The following is a 9,777-nucleotide window of genomic DNA, read 5'->3' on the forward strand; positions in this document are numbered from 1 at the left end:
GAAAAGTGGTAAAGTTTAAAGGCGATTCACATACGTTGAATGTAAGAAATTCCAAATGAAAATTTAAAAACGGTCATTTGACCGGTCCTGGTAGGAATAGTGTTAAAAAAGTTAATGCGTAACAAAGTGCATATTAATATATAAAGCGTAGTTGCGTGTTGAATACAATAATCTTTTTATACCCAGCTACATTTTTTTAATTTAAAAATGTTATCAGTGTATTGAGTCTGTTGAATAGAGAGTACAAATCTAAATGTTAATTATGCTTGCAGTCTATCAGATAATCTTTTAGTAAATCAATTTTTTAGAATATTGGTAATTATATAAAAAAAGGGAATGCGTAAAAAGTGAACGTTAATATACAAAGCGTTAATGCGTGTTAAATACAACAAATTTTTTATACAATGCCATTGTTTTTTAAATTACATAGTGTAAGCAGTTTATTGAATATGTTAAATAGAGTGTATAAATTAAAGTGTTATTTATGCTTGCGGTCTATCAGATAATCCTTTAGCAGATCAAATTTTTTCACAATTTAGATTATTATAAAAATAGTGAATGCGTAACAAAGTTCATATTTTTATAAAGGCTTTAGTGCGAGCATACTTCAAACTTTTTATAAACAGTCATTATTTGAGAATTAAAAAGTTTCAGCGGTGTTTTGAATGTGTTGAATTGAGTGTACAAATTTAGGAGTTATTCATGATTACGGTCAAGTAGTTTATCTTTAATAAATGCCAAATTTTCTGAATTCAGTTTTATTTTAAAAATTGAGTGCGTGACAAAGTTCTTAATATTATTAGAAGCGTTAGTGAAAGTAAATCAAAGTTATAATTTATGATAAACTATTTATTTTTTGAATTATCGTATTAGCGTCTTATTTATAATTGTGAAAAAAGTGTAAATCTAAACATTTTATATGCTTGCGGTATATTTAAAGATTTATTAGCCAATCAAGTATTTTGAAATTCAGTTTTATTATAAAATAATTGAATGCGTAAAGAAGTGCATATAACCATAAAAGGCGTTAGAGGAAGTAATACAACAAACTTATTATACAAAGACATTGTTTTTTTAATAAAAATAGTTAGCGTTTATTGAATTTGTTTAAAAGAATGTAAAATTTAAGAGAAATTTATGCTTGCGGTGTATCAGTTAATATTTAAGCAAATCAAATTTTATTGAAATTCAGTTTTATGATAAAAAAAGTTATTTTGTAACATAGTGCATATTAATATAAAATGCGTTAGTGCGACTAGAATACATCTGCCTTTTTATACCTAGCTATTGTTATTTGAATTAAAAATTCTAGGCGGTGTATTGAATTTGTTGAAACGAACTTAGAAATTAAAGTGTTATTTATGCTTGCGGTCTATCAGATAATCCTTTAGCAAATCAAATTTTTTTACAATTTAGATTTATTATAAAATAGTGAATGCGTAACAAAGTTCATATTTTCATAAAAGGCTTAAGTGCGAGCAGCATACTTCAAACTTTTTATAAACAGTCATTATTTGAGAATTAAAAGTTTTAGCGGTGTCTTGAATGTGTTGAATTGAGTGTACAAATTTAAGAGTTATTCATGATTACGGTCAAGTAGTTTATCTTTAATAAATGCTAAATTTTCTGAATTCAGTTTTATTATAAAAATTGAGTGCGTGACAAAGTTCTTAATATTAGAAGCGTTAGTGAAAGTAAATTAAATTATAATTTATGATAAACTATTTATTTTTTAAATTATCGTATTAGCGTCTTATTTATAATTGTGAAAAAAGTGTAAATCTAAACATTTTATATGCTTGCGGTATATTTAAAGATTTATTAGCAAATCAAGTATTTTGAAATTCAGTTTTATTATAAAATAATTGAATGCGTAAAGAAGTGCATATTACCATAAAAGGCGTTAGAGGAAGTTAATTACAACAAACTTATTATTCAAAGACATTGTTTTTTTAATAAAAAATAGTAAGCGGTTTATTGAATTTGTTTAAAAGAATGTAAAAATTTAAGAGATATTTATGCTTGCGGTGTATCAGATAATCCTTTAGCAAATAAAGATTTTTTACAATTTAGTTTTTTATAAAAAGTGATTGCGTAACAAAGTTCATATTATCATAAATGGCTTTAGTGCGAGCAGAATGCTGCAAACTTTTTATACACTGTCATTGTTTTTGAATTAAAAAGTTTTAGCGGTGTTTTGAATGTGTTGAATAGAGTGTACAAATTTAAGAGTTATTCATGATTGCGATCCAATAGTTTATCTTTAATAAATGAACTTTTTCTGATTTCAGTTGTATTATAAAAATTAAGTGCGTAACAAAGTTCCTAATATCATAAGAAGCGTTAGTGCAAGCAAATTAAAGTTATCTTTCAATGATTATATGTTTTTGTTTTTTAATTTTCGCCTTAACGACTTATTGATAATTTTTTAATAAGTGTAAATCTAAGATTTTTTTATCCTTACTGTCTATTTTATTATTTAATAGCAAATACAGTTTTTTTGATATTTAATTTTTTTATAAAAAAAAGTGAATGCGTATAAAAATTCATATTTGTATAAAAGTCGTTAGTGCGAGTTGAATACATCAAACTTTTTATACACATACATTGTTTTTTTAATTAAAAATCTTTAGCGGTTTATTGAATATGTTGAAAAAAGTAAAAATTTAGGTGATATTTATGCTTCCGGTTTTTCAATAAATCTTTTAGCAAATCAAGTATTTTGAAATTTAGTATTATTATAAAATAAGTGAATGAGTAAAGTAGTGCATATTAACATAAAAGTCCTAAGTGCAAGTTGAATACATCTAACTTTTTGTACACAGACATTGTTTTTTTAAATAAAAATAGTTAGCGGGGTCTTGAGTTTGTTGAAAAGTATTTGAAAATTAAAGTTTTATTTGTTCTTGCGGTCTATCAGATAATCCTTTAGGAAATCAAGTTTTTTTACAATTTAGTTCTATTATAAAAAAAAGTGAATGCGTAACAAGGTTCATATTATCATAAGAGGCTTTAGTGCAAGCAGAATACTGCAAACGTTTTATACACAGTCATTGTTTTTGAATTAAAAAGTGTTAGCGGTGTTTTGAATGTGTTAAATTGAGTGTACATATTTAAGAGTTATTCATGATTGAAGTCCATTAGTTTATCTTTAATAAATGCAGAATATTATGAATTCAGTTGTATTATAAAAAAAGAGTGCGTAAAAAAGTTCTTTAAATTATAAGATGCGTTAGTGCAAGTAAATTAATGTTATCATTTTATGATTAACTATTTATTTTATTATTAATCGCATTAGCGTCTTATTAATAATTTTGAAGAAAGTGTAAATCTAAGAATTTTATATGCTTGCGGTATATTTAAATATTTATTAGCAAATCAAGTATTTTGAAATTCAGTTTTATTATAAAATAAGTGAATGAGTAAAGTAGTGCATATTAACATAAAAGCGTAAGTGCAAGTTGAATACATCTAACTTTTATACACAGACATTTTTTTTTTAAATAAAAATAGTTAGTGGTGTATTGAATACGTTGAAACGAATTTAGAAATTTAAGTGTTATTTATGCTTACGGTCTATCAGATAATCTTTTAGAAAATAAATTTTTTTTTGATATTTCTTTATTATAAAAATTGAATACGTAACAAAATGCATATTAATAAATGAAGAGTTAGTACGATTTGAAAACAACCAACTTTTTATACACAGACAATGTTTTTTTAATTAAAAATATTTGCGGTTTTTTGAATTTGTTAAAAAAAATGTAAAAATTTAAGTGATATTATGCTTGCGGACTCTCAGGTTATCTTTTAGCAAATCAAGTTATATTGAAATACAGTTATATAATAAAAAAAGTTAATTCGTAACATTGTGCATATTAATATAAAAGGCGTTATTGTTACCAGAATACATCTACCTTTTTATACCTATCCATTGTTATTTGAATTAAAATTGTTAGCGGTGTATTGAATTTGTTGACAAGAATGTGAAAATTAAAGTGTTATTTATGCTTGCGGTCTATCAGATAATCCTTTAGCAGATCAAATTTTTTTACAATTTAGATTTATTATAAAATAGTGAATGCGTAACAAAGTTCATATTATCATAAAAAGCTTTAGTGCAAGCAGCATACTTCAAACTTTTTATAAAGAGTCATTATTTTAGAATTAAAAAGTTTTAGCGGTGTTTGTAATGTGTTGAATTGAGTGTACAAATTTAGGAGTTATTCATGATTACGGTCAAGTAGTTTATCTTAATAAATGCTAAATTTTTCTGAATTCAGTTTTATTATAAAAATTGAGTGCGTGACAAAGTTCTTAATATTATTAGAAGCGTTAGTGAAAGTAAATTAAAGTTATAATTTATGATAAACTATTTATTTTTTGAATTATCGTATTAGAGTCTTATTTATAATTGTGAAAATTTGTAAATCTAAACATGTTATATGCTTGCGGTATATTTAAAGATTTATTAGCAAATCAAGTATTTTGAAATTCAGTTTTATTATAAAATAAGTGAATGCATAAAGTAGTGCATATAACAATAAAAGGCGTTAGAATAAGTTAAATACAACAAACTTATTATACAAAGACATTGTTTTTTTAATAAAAAATAGTTAGCAGGTTATTAAATTTGTTTAAAAGAATGTAAAAATTTGAGAAATATTTATGCTTGCGGTGTATCAGTTAATATTGAAGCAAATCAAATTTTATTGAAATTCAGTTTTATGATAAAAAAAGTTATTTCGGAACATAGTGCATATTAATATAAAATGCGTTAGTGCGACTAGAATACATCTACCTTTTTATACCTAGCCATTGTTATTTGAATTAAAAATTTTAAGCGGTGTATTGAATTTGTTGAAACGAACTTAGAAATTTAGGTGTTATTTATGCTTGCGGTCTATCAAATAATCTTTTAGGAAATCCATTTTTTTTCATATTCAGTTTTATTTTAAAAAAGTGAATTCGTAACAAAGTTCATATTTTCATAAAAGGCTTTAGTGCGAGAAGAATAATTCAAACTTTTTTTACACAGACATTGTTTTTAAATTAAAAAGGTTTAGCGGTTTTTTGAATGTGTTAAATTGAGTGTACAAATTTAAGAGTGATTCATGATTGCGGTCTAGTAGTTTATCTTTAATAAATGCAGAATAATCTGAATTAAAAGGTATTATAAAAATTGAGTGCCTTAAAAAGTTCTTAATATTATAAGAAGCGTTAGTGCAAGTAAATTAAAGTTATCTTTTTATGAATAACTATTTATTTTTTTAATAATCGCATTAGCGTCTTATTAATAATTTTGAAGAAAGTGTAAATCTAAGAATTTTATATGCTTGCCGTATATTTAAATATTTATTAGCAAATCAAGTATTTTGAAATTCAGTTTTATTATAAAATAAGTGAATGAGTAAAGTAGTGCATATTAACATAAAAGGCCTATGTGCAAGTTGAATACATCTAACTTTTTGTACACAGACATTGTTTTTTTAAATAAAAATAGTTAGCGGTGTATTGAATATGTTAAAACGAATTTAGAAATTTAAGTGTTTTCTATGCTTGCGGTCTATCAGATAATCCTTTAGCAAATCAAATTTTTTTACAATTTAGATTTATTATAAAAATAGTGAATGCGTAACAAAGTTCATATTTTCATAAAAGGCTTAAGTGCGAGCAGCATACTTCAAACTTTTTATAAACAGTCATTATTTTAAAATTAAAAAGTTTTAGCGGTGTTTTGAATGTGTTGAATTGTGTGTACAAATTTAGGAGTTATTCATGATTACTGTCAAGTAGTTTATCTTTAATAAATGCTAAATTTTCTGAATTCAGTTTTATTATAAAAATTGAGTGCGTGACAAAGTTCTTAATATTATTAGAAGCGTTAGTGAAAGTAAATTAAAGTAATAATTTATGATAAACTATTTATTTTTAAATTATCGTATTAGCGTCTTATTTATAAGTGTGAAAAAAGTGTAAATCTAAACATCTTATATGCTGGCGGTATATTTAAAGATTTATTAGCAAATCAAGTATTTTGAAATTCAGTTTTATTATAAAATAATTGAATGCCTAAAGAAGTGCATATAACAATAAAAGGCGTTAGAATAATTTAAATACAACAAACTTATTATACAAAGACATTGTTTTTTTAATAAAAAATAGTTAGCAGGTTATTAAATTTGTTTAAAAGAATGTAAAAATTTAAGAAATATTTATGCTTGCGGTGTATCAGTTAATATTTTAGCAAATCAAATTTTATTGAAATTCAGTTTTATGATAAAAAAAGTTATTTCGTAACATAGTGCATATTAATATAAAATGCGTTAGTGCGACTAGAATACATCTACCATTTTATACCTAGCCATTGTTATTTGAATTAAAAATTCTAAGCGGTGTATTGAATTTGTTGAAACGAATTTAGAAATTTAGGTGTTATTTATGCTTGCGGTCTATCAAATAATCTTTTAGGAAAACCATTTTTTTTTATATTCAGTTTTATTATAAAAAATTGAATTCGTAACAAAATTTATATTTTCATCAAAGGCTTTAGTGCGAGAAGAATAATTCAAACTTATTTTACACAGTCATTGTTTTTGAATTAAAAAGGTTTAGCGGTTTTTTGAATGTGTTAAAATTGAGTGTACAAATTTAAGAGTGATTCATAATTGCGGTCCAGTAGTTTATCTTTAATAAATGCAGAATATTCTGAATTCAAATGTATTATAAAAATTGAGTGCGTAAAAAAGTTCTTAATATTATAAGAAGCATTATAGAAAGTAAATTAAAGTTATAATTTATGAATAAATATTTATTTTTTAATAATCGCATTAGCGTCTTATTAATAATTTTGAAGAAAGTGTAAATCTAAGAATTTTATATGCTTGCGGTATATTTAAATATTTATTAGCAAATCAAGTATTTTGAAATTCAGTTTTATTATAAAATAAGTGAATGCGTAAAGTAGTGCATATTAACATAAAAGGCGTAAGTGTAAGTTGAATACATCTAACTTTTTGTACACAGACATTGTTTTCTTAAATAAAAATATTTTGCGTTTTATTGAATTTGTTGAAAAATATTTAAAAATTTAAGTGATATTTATGGTTGCGGATTCTCAGTTAATCTTTTAGCATATCAAGTTATATTGAAATTCAGTTATATAATAAAAAAAGTTAATTCGTAACATAGTGCATATTAATATAAAAGGCGTTATTGTTACCAGAATACATCTACCTTTTTATACCTATCAATTGTTATTTGAATTAAAAATTGTTAGCAGTGTTTTGAATGTGTTGAATTGAGTTTACAAATTTAAGAGTTGTTCATGATTGCGGTCCAGTAGTTTATCTTTAATAAATGTAAAATTTTCTTAATTCAGTTTTATTATAAAAATTGAGTACGTAACAAAGTTCTTAATATTAAAAGAAGAGTTAGTGCAAGTAAACTAAAGTTATCTTTTTAAGATTACCTATTAACTTTTTTAATAATCCCATTAGCGTCTTATTTATAATTGTGAAAACAGTGTAAATCTAAGCATTTTATAAGCTAGCGGTATATTAAAAAATTTATTAGCAAATCAAGTATTTTGAATTTCAGTTTTATTATAAAATAAGTGAATGCGTAACAAAGTGCATATTAATATATAAAGCGTTAGTGCGAGTTGAATACAACAAACTTTTTATACACAGCGATTGTTTTTTAAATTATAAAGTGTTTGATGTGTATTGAATTTGTTTAAAAGTATTATCAAATTTAATAGTTATTTATTCTTGCGCTCTATTATATAACCGTTTAACAAATCAATTTTTTTTTAAATTCATTTTTATTATAAGAAAAAGTGATTGCGTTACAAAGTGCATATTAATATATAAAGCGTTAGTGGGAGTTGAATACAACTAACTTTTTATAAAAAGCTATTGTTTTCTAAATTAAATAGTGTTAGTTGTGTATTGAATGTGTTGAACAGAGTGTAAAAATCTAAGTGTTATTTATGATTGTTGTCTATCAGTTTAACTTTAAGCAATGCAAGTTTTTTTGAATTTCAGTTGTCTTAAAAAAATTAATACGTAGCAAAGTGCATATTAATATAAAAGGCGTTAGTGCGAGCATAATAAATCTACCTTTTTATACCAAGCTATTGTCTTTTAAATTAAAAATAGTCAGCGGTGTATTGAGTTTGATTTAAAGAATGTACAAAACTAAGTATTATTTATGATTTTGGTCTATCAGAAAATCTTTAAGCAAATCAAGTTTTTTGAAATTAAGTTTTATTATAAAAAAAAAAATGCGTAAGAAAGTGCATATTAATGTGGGAAGGGAAATTAGACAAAGGGACTACGAAACAAAATACGATATGGTTGGTAGGACCGTTGGGATGTAGCGACGTGCAGCGGTGCGTTTCTATGCAAGTAAACAGTGGACAAAAGCACAAAGATCTAAGTTAGTCTTCGTTTAGCCTTTAAGCAGCGAACATCTATTACTGTATTGAATTGTATCAGATTAAATTATTTACATTGAAACAGTCTATTCATCTTTAAGAACAATTTATTATTAAAACCAGTATTCCTGATCTTCAATATTCAGATATTCGTAGAAAGACTGATGAGAAGAGAAAGGAATCCTACATTAATATAAAAAGAGTTAGTGCGAGTGCAATTCAACTTACAATTTATACCAAGCTATTGTTTTCTAAATTAAAAAGTGTTAGCGGTGTATTGAATGTGTTGAACAGAGTGTAAAAATTTTAGTAGTATTCATGATTGTGGTCTATCAGTTAATCCCTAAGAAATGCTAGATTTTTGGAATTTTAGTTGTATTATAAAAGTAGAATGCGTAACGAAGTTTAAAATATTATATGAAGCGTTAGTAAAGGCAAATTAAATTTATTTTTCTATGAAAATCTATTTTTTTTTTAATACTCGCTTTAACGTCATATTGATAATTGTGAAAAAAGTGTAAATCTAAGCATTTTTTATGCTTTCGGTCTATTTGATAATATTTTAGCAAAACAAGTTTTTTTAAATTTTAGTTGTCTTATAAAAAAAAGTGAATGAGTAAGAAAGTTTATATTAAAATAAAAAGCGTTATTGCGAGTAGAATACATCTGACTTTTTATAAACATCGATTGTTTTTAAAATTTTAAAATGTCAGCGGTTTGTTAAATGTGTTGAATAGAGAGTGCAAATTCAAGTGTTATTTATGCTTGTGTTCTGTCAGATAATCTTGTAGCAAATCAAGTCTTTTATTTTACTTTTATTATAAAAAAATGAATGCGTAACAAAGTGCATAATAATATAAAGCATTAGTGAAAGTTGAATACAAAAAACTTTTTATACAAAGCAATTGTTTTCTAAATATAAAATTGTTAGCTTTGTATTAAATTAGTTGAAAAGAATGTACAAATTTAAGTGTTATTTATGCTTGCGTTCTATCATAAAAGTTTTTAGAAAAACAAGTTTTATTGAATTTTAGTTTTTAATAAAAAAAGTTAATGAGTTACAAAGTGCATGTTAATATATAAAGCGTTAGAGCGAGTAGAAAAAAACAAACATTTATACAAAGCTATTTTTTCTAAATTTAAAATTGTATAGTTGTATTAAATTTGTTGAAAAGAATGTACAAATTTAAGTGTTATTTTTGCCTGCGGTCTATCATATAACCTTTTAGCAAAATAATTTTTTCAAATTTTAGTTTTATTATTAAAAAGTTGAATGCGTAAGAAAGTGCATATGAATATATAAAGCGTTAGTGCGAGTTGAATACAACTAACTTTTT

This window comes from Polistes fuscatus, unplaced genomic scaffold (assembly GCF_010416935.1).
Source record: "Polistes fuscatus isolate 324 unplaced genomic scaffold, CU_Pfus_HIC Scaffold42, whole genome shotgun sequence".
NCBI lineage: Eukaryota > Metazoa > Arthropoda > Insecta > Hymenoptera > Vespidae > Polistes > Polistes fuscatus.